The 20,065-nt window shown below is 43.7% G+C and overlaps 1 protein-coding gene across 1 annotated transcript in view; it reads left to right on the top strand.

Annotated features, from left to right (window-relative positions):
• Positions 1-20,065, top strand: part of SGCG (sarcoglycan gamma) — a 282,350-nt gene that overhangs the window by 89,543 nt on the left and 172,742 nt on the right. The gene's annotated exons all lie outside the window — the stretch shown is intronic.

Genomic DNA, 20,065 nt, shown 5'->3' with positions numbered 1-20,065 from the left:
GCGAGCCGCACTTTGCCGACCACTGGCCTAGGAGAAGGAGACGCCCACAGGACAAGGGAAGACACCGCCTACTATAATTTTGGTATTCACAAATGGGGATTCGGTATATGATGTCATTGTAGGCGAAACCTTGGGATCTAGTGATCACCAGTCAGTGTGGTTTAATATAAGAACTGTGAAAGAGTCCCACCACACAAAAACAAAAGTTTTAGATTTTAGAAAAACAGACTTTTCAAAATCGAAATTAGTCATAAATGAGTCCTTATCAGACTGGAACGGAGTACATGGAGTCCAGGAGAAATGGGACTACTTAAAAGGTGCATTATTGAAGGCAACAGAAAATTGCATTAGACTTGTCAGTAAAAGCAAAAAAAGGAAGAGACCACTGTGGTACTCAGCAGAAGTGGCCCAAATCATTAAAAATAAAAAGCTAGCATTTTGTAATTATAAAAAGAACCAGAGCAATGAAGATAAGGAAATCTACATGATTAGGCAGAGAGAGGCCAAGCAAGTTATAAGAACTTCTAAAGCGCAGGCAGAAGAAAAACTAGCTCAGTCTATGAAAAAAGGGGATAAGACATTCTTCAGATATATAAATGAAAAAAGGAAATTAAAACAAGGAATAACTAAATTAAAAGCAAAGGACAGAAGGTATGTAGAAGAGAATAAAGGGCTAGCCGACTGCCTTAATGAATACTTCTGTTCAGTTTTTACAAAAGAAAAAGGAGAAGGACCTCCACTAGAAAGGATGACTAATAAATCGTTTGATGCATGTATCTTTACAGAGGAAGATGTTCTAAGTTTGCTGTCTAAGGTGAAGACAAATAAGTCACAGGGGCCTGATGAGATACACCCAAAATTATTAAAAGAGCTTAGTGGTGAGCTGGCAAAACCGCTAACAGATTTATTTAACCAATCATTAGTAACAGGAGTCGTCCCGGAAGATTGAAAATTGGCAAATGTCGTGCCCATTCACAAGAAAGGTAGTAGGGAGGAATCGAGCAACTATAGACCAGTGAGTCTGACATCAATAGTAGGCAAATTAATGGAAACCCTATTAAAGGATAGGATTGTGGAACATCTAAAATCCCATGGATTGCAAGATGAAAAACAACATGGGTTTACTTCAGGGAGATCATGTCAAACAAATCTTATAGATTTTTTTGACTGGGTGACTAAAATAATAGACGGTGGAGGTGCAGTAGACATCGCATATCTAGATTTTAGTAAGGCTTTTGACACTGTCCCACATAGAAGACTTATCAATAAACTGCAGTCATTGAGCATGGACTCCCATATTGTTGAGTGGATTAGGCAGTGGCTGAGTGACAGACAGCAGAGGGTTGTAGTCAATGGAGAACATTCAAAACAAGGTCATGTTACCAGTGGGGTTCCACAGGGATCTGTACTGGGACCAATTTTGTTTAATATCTTCATAAGTGATATTGCAAAAGGCCTCGATGGTAAGGTTTGTCTTTTTGCTGATGACACAAAGATATGTAACAGGGTTGATGTTCCTGGAGGGAAACGCCAAATGGAAAAGGATTTAGGAAAACTAGAAGAATGGTCAGAACTCTGGCAACTGAAATTTAATGTGGATAAGTGCAAGATAATGCATCTGGGGCGTAAAAACCCAAGGGCAGAATATAGAATATTTGACACAGTCCTGACCTTAGTATCTGAGGAAAGGGATTTAGGAGTAATTATTTCAGAAGACTTAAAGGTGGGAAGACAATGTAATAGAGCAGCACGAAATGCCAGCAGAATGCTTGGATGTATAGGGAGAGGTATAAGCAGTAGAAAGAGTGAAGTGCTTATGCCGCTGTACAGAACACTGGTGAGACCTCACTTGGAGTATTGTGCGCAGTACTGGAGGCCATATCTCCAGAAGGATATAGATACTCTAGAGAGAGTTCAGAGAAGAGCTACTAAACTAGTACATGGATTGCAGGATAAAACTTACCAGGAAAGGTTAAAGGACCTTAACATGTATAGCTTGGAAGAAAGAAGAGACAGAGGGGATATGATAGAAACTTTTAAATACATAAAGGGAATCAACTCGGTAAAGGAGGAGAGCATATTTAAAAGAAGAAAAACTACCACAAGAGGACACAGTTTTAAATTAGAGGGGCAAAGGTTTAAAAGTAATATAAGGAAGTATTACTTTACTGAGAGAGTAGTGGATGCATGGAATAGCCTTCCTGCAGAAGTGGTAGCTGCAAATACAGTGAAGGAGTTTAAGCATGCATGGGATAGGCATAAGGCTATCCTTCATATAAGATAGGGCCAGGGACTATTCATAGGATTCAGATATATTGGGCAGACTAGATGGGCCAAATGGTTCTTATCTGACGACACATTCTATGTTTCTATGTTTCTATGTTTCTATAACTTACAGAGCAAAGGTAACGGAGGGCATAACGGGAGAACGGAGCGGCGCCCGGGGATAATAGTAAGTGCAGTGAGATCCCCGGGCGCCGCTCTATATGTCAGCATACTTAGTTCACATTGTTTTTACAAGTGAAAGGTCCTCTTTAACCACTTTACGTCCGCCCATAGGATATAAACGTCCTATGGGTGGACCTCTATTTCTGAAAGCACGTTTTAAAACGTCCTTTCAGAAATAGCAGCTGCACGCTAATCGTGCAGCTGCTGATTGGGTTGCCCGCTGTCAGTGACAGCAGGGCAACCCAGAGAGGAGGCAGGGACAGTGCCCAGGTGTCCCTGCCTTCTGGATCGCTGCAGACACAGCGCTCACCGAGCGCTGTGTATGCAGAGCAGGAAGCGCTATGCGCTTCCTGTTCCGGCCCGGCGGTCATGTGACCGCCGGGACCGGAGAGTGCAGGGGCTGTGTGAGGTCTCTCAGAGACCTCGATCAGCCCTGCTCTGAGGCTGTACAGCGCTGGATTGTACAGCCTCAGAGCAGGGCTCAGAGCTGGGAGCTGGGTGCATTTCCACTGTAACTGGGGCTACTATGTCAGCCCCAGTTACAGGAGAAATCAACAGTGAAAAAAAAATGATAAAGTGAAGCAAATCTCCCCCAGAGGTCTTGTATGACCTTATGGGGGACGAAAAGTGTAAAATAAAATAAAAAAAAATAAAGGGTTGAAAAAAAAAAAAGTTTCACATGTAAAAAAAAAAAGTCCCCAAGTAAGGAATAAAAAAAACAATTTAAAAATAGAAAAAATATAATAAAATAGACATATTTGGTATTGCCGCGTCCGTAAAAAACAGCTCTATAAAAATATCACATGACCTAACCCCTCGGGTGAACACCGTAAAAAAAAAAAAACTGTGTCAAAACAAGCAATTTTTGTCACCTTACATCACAAAAGGTGCAACACCAAGTGATCAAAAACGCGTATGTCCCACAAAATGGTACCAATAAAACCGTCACCTCATCCCGCAAAAAATGAGCCCCTACATAAGAAAATCTCTCGAAAAATAAAAAAAACTATAGCTCTTAGAGCATGGAGACACTAAAACATCATTTTTTTGGTTTCAAAAATGCTATTATTGTGTTAAAGTGAAACAAATAAAAAAAAGTATACATATTAGGTATTGCCGCGTCCGTAAAAACCAGCTCTATAAAAATATCACATGAGCTAACCCCTCAGATGAACACTGTAAAAAAAAAAAAAACTGTGTCAAAACAAGCAATTTTTGTCACCTTGCATCACAAAAGGTGCAACACCAAGTGATCAAAAATGCGTATGTCCCACAAAATGGTACCAATAAAACCGTCACCTCATCCCGCAAAAAATTAGCCCCTACATAAGAAAATCTCTCAAAAAATAAAAAAAACTATAGCTCTCAGAACATGGACACATTAAAACATAATTTTTTTGTTTCAAAAATGCTATTATTGTGTAAAACTTTAATAAATCAGAAAAAGTATACATATTAGGTATCGCCACGTCCGTAACAATCTGCTCTATAAAAATGTCACTTGACTGAGCCCCTCAGATGAACGCTGTAAAAATAAATAAATATAAACTGTGCTAAAACAACCAATTTTTTGGTCACCTTGCCCCATAAAGTGTTATAATGAATGATCAAAAAATCCTATGTACCCAAAAATAGTACTAATAAAACTGGCACCTTATCCCGTAGTTTCCAAAATGGGGTCACTTCTTGGGAGTTTCTACTGTAAGGGTGCATCAGGGGGCTTCAAATGGGACATGGCATCTAAAAACCATGTGGAGTTCCTTTTCTTCTGCGCCCTGCCGTGTGCCCATACAGCAGTTTATGACCACATGTGGGGTGTTTCTGTAAACCGCAGAATCTGGGTAATAAATATTGAGTTTTGTTTGGCTGTTAACCATCGATGTGTTAAAGAAAAAATTGGATTAAAATGGAAAATCTGCCAAAAAAGTGAAATTTAAAAATTTGATCTCCATTTTCCTTTAATTCTTGTGGAACGCATAAAGGGTTAACAAAGTTTGTAAAATCGGTTTTGAATACCTTGAGGGGTGTAGTTTCTACAATGGGGTCATTTATGGGGGTATCCACTATGTAGGCCCCACAAAGTGACTTCAGACCTGAACTGGTCCTTAAAAAGTGGGTTTTGGCAATTTTCTTAAAAATTTGAAGAATTGCTTCTAAACTTCTAAGCCTTCTAACGTCCTAAAAAAATAAAATGACATTTCCAAAATTATGCCAACATAAAGTAGACATATGGGGAATGTTACGTAATAAATATTTTATGAGGTATCACTTTCTGTTTTAAAAGCAGAGAAATTGAAATTTAGAAAATTGCAAATTTTTCAAATTTTTGGGTAAATTTGGGATTTTTTCATAAATAAAGGTGAAATATTGTGACTCAAATTTATGACTATCATGAAGTACAATGTGTCACGAGAAAACAATCTCTGAATGACTTGGATAAATAAAGGCGTTCCAAAGTTATTACCACATAAAGTGAGATAGGTCAGTTTTGCAAAATTAGGCCTGGTCAGGAAGGGGGCAAATGGCCCAGATGGCAAGTGGTTAAAGAATGCTATTATTTTCCCTTATAACCGTGGTATAAGGGAAAATAATTACATCTACACACCACCTAACCCAAACCTGAACTTCAGTGAAGAAGTTCGGGTCTGGGTACCACATTCAGTTTTTTTATCACAAAACGCATTGCACCCGCACGATAAAAACTGAACTACGAAACGCAATCGCAGTCAAAACTGACTGAAATTGCGCACCTACTCGCGCGGGTTTGCCGCAATGCACCCGGGACGCATCCTGAACAAATCCGTCACGCCCGTGTGAACCGAGCCTAAGAGCCAAGAGGCCACACCCAGCTCCACCTTGCACACACCTTAACCCCATACACACCAGAATGGGAAGGGAAACAGACTTAAAGGGGAAGAGTACACGCATGCATAACAAACAACACATTGCCACCGGCAACCATCATGTGAGGCGAAAGTGTCACGGCAAACTACCACCAAGCCGTGACACACACATGTTATATATAAAAGCGATTGTCCCAATAGTTAATTTTGTGTCAGTTTTATTATTTAAGAAATAAAAAGCTATAATTTAAAAAAAATAACTTTTTATTAAGAATTAACGGTTTTCCGCAAAATTAAACCTGAAAAAAGGGAAAAAAAATCTCTAAAAAAATTCGAATAAAAAGTCCTAAGCGTCAAGTAAAAAAAAATAAAAAAAATAAAATAAAAATAAAACAAATCGCAAAAATTATTTTGGTACACCACATGCACAAAATCATGAAAAATTGCCCGGACATTCAGGCCTTTTTTAGGCCCAGTATTAGTAAATCTGATACAATGATTTATAGAGTAGCCACTAGAGATTATATGCAAATGAACCTCTAGGAGCAACGGGGGCGTTACATCTAGCGGCTCTGCTCTCTCTACAATTGCTGCGTCCTTTGCATTTTGATTGGCAGGGCCAGGCATTATGACTTTTTCACTGCCTAGTCCTGTCAATCAAAGTGCAGAGGTCGCAGCAGTTGCAGAGAGAGCTGAGCCTCTAAGTGTAATGGTAACGCCCCCGTTGCTCCTAGAGGCTCATTTGCATATGTTAAAACATCATTTTTCTCAGCAATGCGGGCACATAGGAACATGGGACCAACACAGATGTCTTCAGCTGCCAAGTACACATGTAACAGGTCAGCCAGTGTCATAGGTGCAAATCTGCTGACAGATGCCTTTTAATAGTACATTACGCTATCCAATAATGATCCGTTTTTTGGTGGCAATTGCCTTCCTGTGTGTCTCCTGACCTGTGAAATGGCACTCACAATTTGGGCAATTCGTCTTAAACTAATCGCAAACGTTTTACATTTGCTAGAATCCAATTTCCTTTGGAGATTCATAACAAATTTGATTCATTTAAAATCGATTTGCTCATCTCTGGGCGCCACCTGTAGGGGGCACTGGAGAATGTTTTCCTCTTGCCTCTGGAGAGGAGCCATCATGTGGCACAACATGCGTTTTATTCTCGTACTTTTAGTACGACTCTCTAGTGCTCTCTGTTGAATTATTTAGTTCCATAATTTGCAATTCTCTCCTCTGTGGAATACAAAATTACACATTGTCAAGTGTTTCTTTAATTTGACGCAAAGAAGAAAATTCATTATAACAAGCAGTACTAGGCCTCATGAGTGCAGCCAAGCTGTGTATACATGGCCTGTATAGCAACTCATGGAGTTCTTATGATCCAATATTATGTGTCCATAAAAGGAGCAGGGCATCAAGACTGGTGGTTCCTATGCCAGTCTTGGGGGATATGCAACGTGCCGCCCTCCAGGGCCGATCATGTCCCAGGTCTATAGGAATGCCGAGTGGTGTGGTGCGGCCTCAATAGTCTCTGTGTGTGTCACTGTGCTCCTGTCTAGATACCGTCGCTCCCCAGGGTTAGGCTTATTGCACACGACCGTATGGCTTTTTCAGTGTTTTGCGGTCCGTTTTTCACGGATCTGTTGTTCCGTTTTTTGTTTCCGCTGTGTTTCCGTTTCTGTTCCGTTTTTCCGTATAGGAAAATACAGTATAAACTAATTACATAGAAAAAATTGGGCTGGGCATAACATTTTCAATAGATGGTTCCACAAGAACGGATAGGGAAGACATACGGATGCATTTCCGTATGTGTTCCGTTTTTTTTTGCGGACCCATTGACTTGAATGGAGCCACGGAACGTGATTTGCAGGCAATAATAGGACATGTTCTATCTTTCAACGGAACGGAAATACGGAAACGGAATGCATACGAAGTACATTCCTTTTTTTTTGCGAACCCATTGAAATGAATGGTTCCGTATACGGACCTTATACGGAACGCAAAAAACAGCCCGTAAACAAAAAAAATAAATAAATGGACGTGTGCATGAGGCCTTAGGCTCGGAAGCAATAAAGGGGAAAGGTAATGGTGGAGGTGGAGAATAAGGCTACTTTCACACTAGCGGCACGGACCTCCGGCAGGTGAACAGCCTGTTGGATCTGTCCTGCCGCAAGTGAACGCGTGCCCCCGGACTACCGCTCCGGCCCCATTGACTATAATGGGGGCGGGGGGGAGTTCCGGCTGCAGCACGGTAGCTCATGCCGAGAGGCCGCTGGAATAAAAGTATGACATGTCACACGTCATTCACACGTTTTTCGTTTACAGATTTCCATTCCGTTTTTTGCGGATCTGTGTTTCTGCAAAAACTTTCAGTTTTTACCAATTGTACATTGGAAGGAGGAATATATGTTGGTAGGGCACAAAAATTATATTTTTTTCTATTTTTCCTGGAAACGGATCCGCAATTGTGGATGACATATTGATGCATTCCGCATGTCATCCGCATTTTTGCGGACCAATTGACTACAATGGGACCACGGACCGAATTTTGCGGACAATAGTAGGACGAGCTCTATTTTTTTTGCGAATCTGCATAACGGAACAGAACAATGGATGCGGACAGCATTTTTTGCGGGGCCATTGAAATGAATAGGTCTGCATTCCATTCCGCAAATTTGCAGAACGGATGCGGATTACAAAATACTGACGTGTGAATGGACCCTAAGGCCCCTTTCACACGAGCGAGTATTCGCATTCATTTCAGTGGGGCTGTGTACATGTGCGTTGGTTTTCACTCATCACTTGTGCGTTGCGTGAAAATTGCAGCATGTTCTATATTCTGCAATTTTCACGCAGCGCTGGCCCAATAGAAGTGAAAAGGGCTGCGTGCAAATCGCATCCGCAAGCAAGTGCGGATGTGATTCGTTTTTTACTGATGGTTGCTAAGAGATGTTGTTTGTAAACATTTAGTTTATCACGCGCGTGCAAAACGCTTTAAATCGCATTGCACCCGCAATGATCTTGTGTCGGTTTCTATCACTAGCTCGAGGCGTTTCTGTGCTGAGAAGTACTCAGCTAAAGTTTGACAAAGAAAACAAACATAAATCAAAGTAGCTGCACGCCCCTGATGGCGTGCGTGCTGTCTGTAGCCTCCGGCTCTATAGTGGCCGTGACGCGGCCGCCGATTGCTGCTCGCTGAATAGAACTAACCACGAGATTATTCATTAAAGTTGATTTTAGCGATATTTATTCAGGCAGTTAACCCGTTATATTTATTTAGATTTGCATACCTCATCTTAGTTATATAGTTAATGTATTACAGATATTGTATCAATATATGACGTTTTGGCCTTTTTTTGAGTGCCTGCTTGGGTTGCAGCCATGATTTGCGATAAATATACAAAATATTGCACGTCATTTGTTAAATTTGTAACAAAAAAACTCTTTTTTTAAAAGTCGCAATAATAAATCTGGCTAAAAATGTAGCTACGCCCACAAAACGTGTGCATCCTTAAAGGGTTTTATTCTACCATTTGTCGATAATCTATTATCGTCAGGATAGGTCATCAATATTTGATCGGCAGGGGTCTGACACCCGGAACCCCGCCAATCAGCTGTTAGAAGAGGAGGGGGCGTTCCATGTGAGCGTCACTTCCTGGTCGTTACGTTACGCGTCGTCTCCTCTGGAGCAGCATCATAGTGTAATTACAAGAACTCGCACTATTCAAGTCAATGGAGTGAGTACAGTACTTGCACCGCCGTAACTTCCGAGACGATGGGCAGTGTAATGAACATGAAGCGGCACTGGCATGTAGGGCTGCCTCCTCTTCAAACAGCTGATCGGCGAGGGTGCCGGGTGTCGGACCCCCCCGACGATCAGATATTGATGGCCTATCCTAAAGGATAGGTCATCAGTATATATGGAAGAACAACCCCGTTATTAAATGCAAACAGCCGGGCATGGCACAAACAATACTAAAAATGGTGCAAATACATAAACAATTTGTTAGAACGGTCTATTCCATCAACAAATCAGGTAAGAGGACTCCACTTTTCTTGTGCTGTGAAACTAAAATCTACACCGTGTAGGAGCTGGCATAGGCTTGAGCTATAATTTACATCAGTCTCTGACATAAAGTAAATTTGTCATGCCATAGAGGTCACGCCCCCTGGTAAACCCCACCCATTAAAAAAAAAAGTGTTGTGAACGTCTGAAAATGGACAAAAGTTGCAAATGTTTGTGCAAATGAGGTGTGCTCAAAGATTTATGACTAGTGTTGAGTAGGGCTGCAGTAAACGATTATTTTACAAAATCGAGTAATCTATCGATTATTTTTTATGATTAATCAAGTAATCTAATAAGAAAACATGAATTAATAGACTGTTTTCCTTAATAAAAACTCATCAGACCCCCTGCCATCAGTCCATAACACCCTTCCCCCTGTGCGATCAGCCCAAGTGCATCAGTTCCCCCCCAGTGCTATCAGCTCCGTTCCCCCAGTGCCATCAGCTCTTCCTCACCCCAGTGCCATCAGCTGCCACCCCAGTGCCATCAGCTGCCACCCCAGTGCCACCAACTGCCCCCCAGTGCCACCAGCTTGTGCCCCCCAGTGCCACCAGCTTGCCCCCTAGTGCCAACTGCCACCAGCTTGCCTCTAGGTGCCACCAGCTTGCCCCCCCAGTGCCACCAACTGCCCCCTAGTGCCACCAGCTTGCCCCCCAGTGCCACAGCTTGCGCCCCCAACTGCCCTACAGTGCCACCAGCTGCCCCCCAGTGCCAACAGCTTTGTGACGAAGTCACCCGCCACAAAGCAAATTTCTTTGTAAAATTCAGTGAAGCAGCCGAATGGAATTTTGGAATATGTTGCTCATCTCTATTTGTGACCTTTTAAGGCCAGTTTTCTGCGGTAAAGCCTGTGATAAGTCTCCGCCCTTGTTAGCAAGGGTGTGCACCTCCGTAATAGAGCATGGCGCGATTGACAATTCATTTTTTTCATGGATTCATACATATAAGGTAAGAATACGGCCTGATGGTGCTGCTGAAAACCAAGCCCATGCACGGCAACCTACGGCCCTATGATTTTACCGCCATTTGGTTGCTGCCGATCAGCATGGCTTGGCTGTACCCTCATACAGCTGTGTGCATGATCCCTTAGATGATACAGCTCTATTCTAAATGTCTTTCTTTATAATTGCAAAGATTTTTTTTTTCAGAAGTGCGTTCACTTCCTACGGCGTCCAGTACTTTATCCCTTTGTTTTACCGCAATCATGAACTGAATTTTTAATAAGTCTTTCGCTGCATTTTTTTTGTTATTCGCTTATCATATAAAATACCAGATGCGATTAATCAGAGGATCCCTAACCGGCTGAACCTGCCTGAGGTATCTGCATGTGGTTGGCTTAATAGAGCACCCTGGCTTGTAATGTAAGTAACTAGAAGTTCCTGCGGCGCTCACAGTGCTGGCTATAAACTTAATTGGTGGAAGGAAACTTCTTCTTCCCATCTGGATGTAACATAAATCTCACTGCATTGTTTTCATTATGTTGGTGCCTTCATCTTCAGAAGACAATATTTTACTAATGTTTGCATTAGAAAAAAAGATACGGCCCCACAGGGCAGATGTTCCGCTGCTGGTTTTGTTACGATTCTGCGCCAAAATCCACTGATTTGTTGCACACGTTGCAGATTTGCCATGGGTTTCACCCTGGGCGTTGCAAAAATGTAAAAATCTGCTGTGGAAATCCACATCACAGGTTACGCTGCCGATTATTTATTTTTTCCTCACCATGTGGACAAAATTTTGTAATGCACTGCAATTCCGTATCTGCCATGTTTGAATAGACCACAGTTTAAAGGGGTTGTCTCATCACAGACAATGGGAGCATATCGCTAGGATATGCCCCTATTGTCTTATAGGTGCGGGTCCCAGAGGTGAGACCCGCACCTATAAGACAATAGGGGCATATCCTAGCGATATGCTCCCATTGTCTGTGATGAGACAACCCCTTTAAACTGTGGTCTATTCAAACATGGCAGATCGGGAACGGAGACCTGCAAAGTGGTGGCTGGAGGACTCCGGTCCGGCCACCACCAAGCGCTCTCCCCATAGAATGGAATGGAAGCGCACCGAGCATGACCGGCCACCCCTCCCATTAACTTCTATGGGCTCTATGAAAATAGCCGTATTTTCGGAGGCCCCATGGAAAATGAATGGAGGGCGGCTGTGCATGCGCAGTGCGCCCTCCAACACTTTCGGGGCTCCGCTCTCGATATAGGTGCGGGTCCCAGCGGGGGGACCCGCACCTATAAGACAATGGGGGCATATCCTAGCGATATGCCCCCACTGTCTGTGATGAGACAACCCCTTTAAGTTTTTACAGATGCTCCAATAGTTTAGTGAAAAAATAAATTATTTTAAACATTTGAGGGAGATTTATCAAAGTTGTAATCTTCAGATTTGTGGCTTTTTAAATACCATTTGCACATAAATTTTTGCACAAATGATGTTTAAGTGCCGCGCTCACCACTTTCCGAAAAGGTTGGTGTGGGCCGGGCCATCGCCTCCAGCAGAGGTATTACCATTTGCCCCAGTTTTCTGGCGTAAATAGAGACTGAAATGTACGTCGGCTATGAGCTGACATATATTTCATTCTAGGTGCATGGACTGCTGGAGGATACCCTTAATTTATACATTTATGTATTAAAGGCATCCTCTAACATCACAGGGGATATCAAGACCAGCGTAGAAAATGATGGTCTTGATCAATCTTGTCCTTCGAGTGTTAGTATAGAATATAAATTCTTATTTTTAGAGAAAAAAATACTCATGGGAAATTTACTCTAGCTGACCCGGGGGAAAACCTTCACATTTTTCATAACTCTTATTACTTCTTTCTTTCAGTTTCTCACAATATCACAAATTGTATCCTCTTCTAGGCCAAGGTTATATGTATGTTGACCAGGGGAATATTGAGGATACGGCCACACGGTCAGGTGTCCTGATTCAGTTTTGGAAGCCAAAGCCAGAAGTGAATTAAAAAAAGAGGAGAAGTCGTATCTGTCCTTTATATTTTCTCTCCTTTTATGATCTACTTTTGAATTTGGCTTCCAAAACTGCATCAGAAAACCTGACCATGTGGCCAAATCTTTAGGCCTTATGCACATGACTGTGTTTCTCATCCTCATTTTTGGCGGATTGCACACCCACCTATTCATTTCTATTAGGCCATGCAAACACCAGTATTTTTTTGAGGATTTGTGTTGCTGTTCCGCAAATTATAGAACATGTCCCATTACAGTCGAGAATAGTCATTTCTAGGGATGAGCAAACCCGAACTGCAGAGTTCCCGAACCTGGAATTTTTCACTGAAGTTTGGGTTCGGTGTTCGGGTAATTTTATTATTTTCCATTATAACATGGTTATAGCGGAAAATAATAGCATTCTTAAGACAGAATGCAAAAGAATATGGCCATTTAGGGGGGGGGGGGAACTCAACTCATCCACTTGATTGCACTGCAGCAGTCTCTTTTATCTTCATTCAGCAGGACCTGCCAAAGGACCTGCAATGTGCGCAATGACGTCGCCGCTAGGGTTGAACTTAGGTATCGAATAATCGATACCCAATAGATACTTTTGTACCCGGATCGATTCGATACCAGGATTTGCCTTTTACCGATACTAGGCTAAGCTACTTCTCCTCAGCAGCACAGAGAAGAAGGAGTCTCTCCCTCCATCCCCCCTGTGTCGCTGCCACCAATGAGAAGAGAGAGGGGAAGAGGAGGGGAGGGGCTGTGGCCACTGCGCCACCAATGAAGATAACTAACCCATTAATACAAATACAGGAGGCGGGTGCCGATTGCAGAATCACATAACCGGCACCCGGCCTCTATGACAGGGAGCTGCGATCTGCAGCAGTTAACCCCTCAGGTGCGGCACCTGAGGTGTTAAATGACGCGGATTGCTGCGCCAGAACCCACCGCCTGTATTTATATTAAAAGGTTAGTTATCTTCATTGGTGGCGCAGTGCGCCCCCAACCCCAGTATTATAAACATTGCTGGCACAGTGACCCCAACCCCCTCCCAGTATTAAAGTCATTGGTGGCAGTGGCCACAGGGTCCCCCCCCCTCTTCATTGGTGGTGCAGTGGTGCAGTGGTAGCTTCCGATCGGAGCCCCAGCAGTGAAATCGCGGGGCTCCGATCGGTAACCATGGCAGCTAGGACACTACTGAAGCCCTGGCTGCCATGGTAAGCTCCCTGCTGCCGTGTGCACAAAGCCCAGGGCAGCAGGGAGAGTGTGAAGTCCTATTCACCCTGATAAAGCTCTATTGGGGTGAATAGGACAAGGGATTAAAAGATCCCAGGTTCTAACCCCTAAGGGGGGAACTAATTATTAATTAAAAAGTTAAAATAAAAGTTTAAAAATTAAAATTACTTTAAAATTAACTTTAAATCACCACCTTTCTCAATTTTACATATAAAATATATAAACAATAAATAAACATATTACATATCGCCACGTCTGAAAAGTCCAAACTACTAAAATAGTATGTGGGTCTCACCTCTAGAACAAGAAAAGGGCTCCTGAAGTGCATGTGCAGCCACCCTCTATTCTCTACTATGGGACCTCCAAAAATAGCCAAGCGCTGGAGGTATATGAGGATTTTCCAGCTGAATAAAATTGTGCCGTGTTTGGATGTCTGAATCATTGGATGGCTGTTATGGGGAGAATATTTCCGTAATATGGTGCAACACAGAGGTGCTATACAGCAGCTTACAGTCTTGTAGTATGGGACTATAGGGATTAAATGTACTGCCATATAGATAGGGCCTGTGCCCGTTGCTAGTACTCTTGCCATTTCATGTCCTTGTTAACTGGCTTTAAGGGCTCATGCACACAAACGTTTTTTGCGTTCCGTATACGGGCCGTATTTTGATTCCGTATACGGAACCATTCATTTCAATGGTTCCGCAAAAGATGCGGACAGCACTCTGTGTGCTGTCCTCATCCGTTGCTCCGTTCCATGGCCCCGGAACGGAGAATTTCTATAATGAGCCGCCTGTTCCGTTCCGCAAATTGCGGAAGACACACGGGCGGCATCCGTTTTTTGCAGATTTGCGGACCGCAAAAAACGGCACTGTCGTGTGCATGAGCCGCATCTTTTGCGGACCCATTGAAATGAATGGTTCTGTATACGGACCATATACGGAATCAAAATACAGCCCGTATACAGAACGCAAAAAACTTTCGTGTGCATGAGCCCTTATTCCGTGGCTCCATTCAATGGGTCCGCAAAAAAAAAAGGAACACATACGGAATGTACTCCGTATGTTTTCCATATCCGTTCCGTTTTTGCGGAACCATCTATTGAAAATTACTGTATACTGTATATGCCATATGGAAAAATGGAACGGAAAAACGGAATGAAGCCGGAAACACTACTGAAACAAAAAACGGAAAAACAGATCTGTTAAAAACGGCCCGCAAAACACTGAAAAAGCCATTGTCCTGATTGGTGTGGGGGGAAAACTCCACACTGAACACAGGAGGGAAGAGGAACAGTAACTGGGTCTGGAAACTAGGGAAGAAACAGGTCACCTCCTAGACAACTCTAATCCGGGCCCTGACTACCTATTAATATGAACAGACCCTGAAGGTAGGAATATTCATATGCAGGATACTTAGGCCTTTATATCCCTATAAGGCCCTGGAAAAAGGTTAGGACCAGAGACAACCCATTCCTCCCCAGATGGACGAATCGAAGTCTGTCTCAGACCCAGATACAAACACAAGCAAACGCGACACTTAACTTCTGTAGAGACGGACAAGCAGAAACACCAGAGAAAAAACTCACACCAGCTTAGCCAAACCCAAATGAAGCTATCTACCGCATAGTCAGAAGGGTGGGGTCAGACTATAAAGGGTAGAAGTGATGACCACTGGTAAGCCCAAAAGCAGGCAGACCCTCCAACACATAACACGAGATAGATTCCTAATGAAAATCACCCACTCTTAAATGGATGTAATTTACCACCTGCGACAGGCATTTTTGGGTAAGAGGTGCAGAATCAATCGCAAAGACAGAAACGCTTTTCTCTAGTGCACTAGTAGTCAACCCATGAATGCGAACAAACTGTCCATCAATCAGGTTAACCCCAGCCCCACTGTCGATAAATACCTCGATTTCCACAGTTTTGGACTCTAGCGCCACCTCAGCAGACAGGAGAAATCGGGTACTACCGGTAAATGACAAAAGTAAGTTTTCTTGCTCCCCACCCAGACCACCAATAGTAGTTTGGGTATTAAATGTTTTTTTTTTTTGCTTACACCTTGACGCTGAATGTACGGACAAATATTCATGAAATGTCCCTTCTTTCCACAACAAAAACAGACTCCCTTCATATGACCAGAGCTCTTACCAGCAGTCCCAGGAGTAGCTCCCCCCAACTGCATATGCTCCTCATAAGGCGTAACCACAGGTGTCTCTTTACCATAAGTGTCAAAGGAAGCCGCCACCTTATTTGACAGTACGTCCTGAGGGTGAGGACCCCTAGATCTCTCCCTCAGGCGTCTATCCAGACGTACAGCAAGGGACATAGCTGCTTCCAATGACTCAGGTTTTTTATGAAAGGCCAACGTGTCCTGCAGCCTCTCAGATAGACCCTGACAGACCTGACTATGGAGAGCAGGATCATTTCACTCCGTATCCAAAGCCCATCTCCTAAATTCAGAGCAATAGATTTCCACGGAGATCCTGAGAGATCCGATCCGGGTCATCATAAATAAGATCCAAGGCTCTAAAAATTTCATCTAACAACTGGAGGGATGGTGATCCGGTCGGCAAAGAAAAAGCCCAAGACTGTGCATCATCCTTAAGCAAAGAAATGATCATACCCACACGTTGACACTCATCCCCAGAAAAGTATAGACGCAGCTTAAAGTACAACTTACACAATTCCCTGAACCATATGAAATTGTCACTACCCCCAGAAAATCTGCCCGGGAGGGCAACCTTAGGTTGAGGGCAGGCCTGGTACCCACCATTGGAACCAGCCGTCTGTGGTCTCTGAATTCGTAAGACTGTCACGCAGAGGTCAGCTACCTCCAATGACAGTCCCTGCAGCTGTTCGACCAGTACAGACATAGGATCCATTGCTGCACTGACCTGAACAAAATGGTGTTTTTTATTGCGGTAGATAATGTCACGATCAGTGGGGGGGGGGGGGGGTGGAAACTCCACACTGAGCACAGGAGGAAAGGGGAACAGTAACTGGGCCTGGAAATTAGGGAAGAAACAGGTCACCTCCTAACCAATCCTAATCCGGGCCCTAACTATCTATCAATATGAATAAACCCTGAAGGTAGGAATATTTATATGCAGGATACCTAGGCCTTTTTGTCCCTATAAGGCCCTGGAAAAAGGTTAGGACCAGAGACAACCCATTCCTCCCCAGATGGAAGAATGGAAGTCTCAGGCCCAGATACAAACAACAGGGAATAAAACAAACACAAACAAACTTCTGTAGAGATGGACGAGCAGGAACACCAGAGACAAACTCACACCAGCTCAGCCAAACCCAAATTACGCTATCTACCACATAGTCATAAGGGTGGGGTCAGACTATAAAGGGTAGAAGTGATGATCACTGAGAAAAAGGGAAGTGGTCATTAACCCTATCAACACTGAATTAAGAGAAATCAAGGAGGCTGTTAGATTCCTCCACGCTCAGCCAATCTCCTTGATTTCCTGACATCAGTCACCAGAGGGACCATGACAGCCATACGGTCGTGTGAATAAGCCCTAAGAGACAGAGATGATATTGGAGGAAATAGGTGTTATACAATTCATATTGAAAATTTTAAGAAACACTCCAGGATATTATTATTTTTGCCTGTATAGTGTAGGATAGGCCATTATTAAAAAAATAAGATAGAGGCTATTGTGTATGCTCTGTGTATGCCTGTATTATTTAATGTGTAATTTGTGGGTTGGCAGCCAGTTTTACTAATGAATATTACATTTCCCATCATGCTTGACTTTGCAGAGACAGACGGGGCAGCCATGACAGATTACTGACACAGCTGCTGTCCCTCCACACTGCAGGGTCTCTATGTTTTCCTATGTGATACAGCTTGAGCCTGTCTGCCCGATCTCCTGTCATCTCTTACCTGCAAGAGGAATGGAGACCAGTGTGAAGCCACATCTCATAGAACTAGAGAGTCAGCACACACAGATAGTACAGACAGGCAGTGTGAGTCAGGAGGTTTATATAACTGCAGCCAATCACTATATACACTCTCCTGGTGCTTTACATAGGGGAGACATTATATCTTCTACAGACTGCAGGGACACGCAGAGGATTGAGGGGCGGGGCTTGAGAGCTGCCAGGAGGGATTTGGTTGGTGATGATGTCATCCTGTAGTTCACAGGAAGTCAGCCACAGTGGAGAGACTGACTTCCTGTTTACACATTAGAGCAAGTTGTCAGATTTGGCATCACATGCACAGGGCCCCATTATGATAATGTTAAAAATGTTTGGATGCTATTGGGAGCAGAGGTCACAATAACGCCTATACAAGCGTCATAGATGCCTGTTCAGGCCAATTTACTCCTTACAAAAAGTCTAAGGTGTACCAGTACGCCTTAGACTTTTCCCTGCCTTTCATTAGCGCAGTAAGCGTTGTGAATGGCACGGGTAGCACAGCGATGCTGCCTGTACCTGAAGTAACCAATAACAAGGCTTTGGAGCTTTATTATTGGTCGGTTTGAGTGGGCAGCCGGACCATTCGGCACACGCCTATGAAGTGAGGAACAGTCCTGCAGGTAGCGCCTGGCAGGGGTAAGCGGTCTTGGGCTGCGGGTCACTTCCTCCATGTGCTCACAGTGTCCTCTCCAGTGAAGAATGTGTGCCCAAACTCCATAGTAACAAGATAGCAACAGACTCCCCCGGGGCACTATATGCCTGAGCTTGCTTGCCCTGGTTGGATGAATAAAATGATCGGGTCCGTGCTAGGCCTGTTGGGCGCAGCGCATGTTGACATGGAGATGCGAGGGGGGGGGGGAAGGCTGATGGTGGTGTGTTGGGGTGGCTGTGATTTGACGTGCCTCTGTTGTGGATTGAGATAAAGGAGTCTGTTGGTATCTGGTTACTATGGAGTTTGAGTACACGTTCTTCACTGGAGTGGATGCACTGAGCACATGGAGGAAGTGATCCAGAGCCCGGCTGCCCAGAACTTCATACAGTGAATGTGACTATTTGACTAGGGGCTTGTCATCACATGGAAGACTTTTATGATTGGTGAGCGCATTGATTGAATTTATCGTAATTTGACAGCACAATTTGTTATTGATACAGTGTATATGGGGGAACCACCTCTTTGTCATATATGTCTTTTATGTCCTGCTGGGATCTTAGAGCGCTTACATTTTTAGGGAGACTCCAGAAAAACCAAGGATGGTTGGCAAATAGGCAAACAATTGTCCCAGATATAGTAACAGCCATTTTGCCCCCATTAAGTCTCATGTACACGACTGTATCTATTTTGAGGTCTGCAAATCGCGGATCAACAAAATATGGACATCTGTGTGCTATCCGCATTTCCGTGCTGCAAAAGATAGAGCATGTGATGTTCTGGCAGACCCACTGAAGTAAATGGGTCCGTAAGAAAATGCGGATTGTACACGGCCCGCATCTGTGATTTGCGTACCGCAAAACTGATACAATCGTGTGCTTGAGACCTTATAGTGACAGCCACAGTGCTCACAGATATAAAGTACAGAGATGTCAAGTACACTATACTGTGCAATATATTGTGTATAAGACTGTCCTATAACTGCCTCCTGTGCATTCATCCCAGACTTCACCCAGTGCCACTAAGCCACCCACTGCTTCCTGCCACAACGACCAGGCGTCTCTGTGCAAAACTTAGTGCAATAGGAATTAAAGGGGTATTCCCATCTTAGACAATGGGGGCATATCACTAGGATATGCCCCCGTTGTCTGATAGGTGCGGGTCCGCACCTATATCGAGAACGGAGCGGGGAGCGCTGCGGCTGGAGGGCCCCAGATTTCCTGGGGTCCGTCCACCACTAAGCGCTAATCCCCGCCTCTCCCATAGAAGTGAATGGGAGCGTACCGCGCATGCGCGGCCTTTGCTCCCATTCATTTCTATGGGGCAGACGGCAATAGCCGAGCCAGCGCTCGGCTATTTTCGGCGGCCCCAAAGAAATGAATGGCGGGCGGCTGCGCATGCGCAGTGCACCCTCCTTCACTTTCAGGACTCTGCCCCCATTGTCTGAGATGAGAAAACCCCTTTAAACAATCTACCTCTCCAATCCCTACGTGACAAGTTTGGTGCTTCAAGAAAGGTAGGGATTCAGTCTTCTGAGAGATACATTTAAAATGGTCAAAATCTGCTCTTTCTGCCTGGAAGACATTATAGAGGAGACTAGTAATGGTTTTCTTACATAAATAGCAACATCTTAACACTATTTAGGCCTTTGTGTCATATATATGAATTACCACAAAATTCTTACTCCTCCTCGGCTAAAAATACTCCATAAAAATGGAAAAATGTAGTGCGACCTCTGCCTGGGAATGTTTGACGTACTCCTAGTGGCGTTGCAGAGGGGGCCCATACTACCTTTTTCTATGGGGCCATATGAGATCTGTGTACACCCCTGTTCTTTCTGTATGGCGTCTTAAAATTTCATTTTTCAAAATACCCTTTGTCGCGGCATGCATTTACATCAACGGGCCTGA

Source organism: Bufo bufo, chromosome 3, assembly GCF_905171765.1.
Source record: "Bufo bufo chromosome 3, aBufBuf1.1, whole genome shotgun sequence".
Classification (NCBI taxonomy): domain Eukaryota; kingdom Metazoa; phylum Chordata; class Amphibia; order Anura; family Bufonidae; genus Bufo; species Bufo bufo.
Note: the sequence above shows the minus strand (reverse complement) of the source record. Positions and strands in the feature narration are given on the sequence as shown.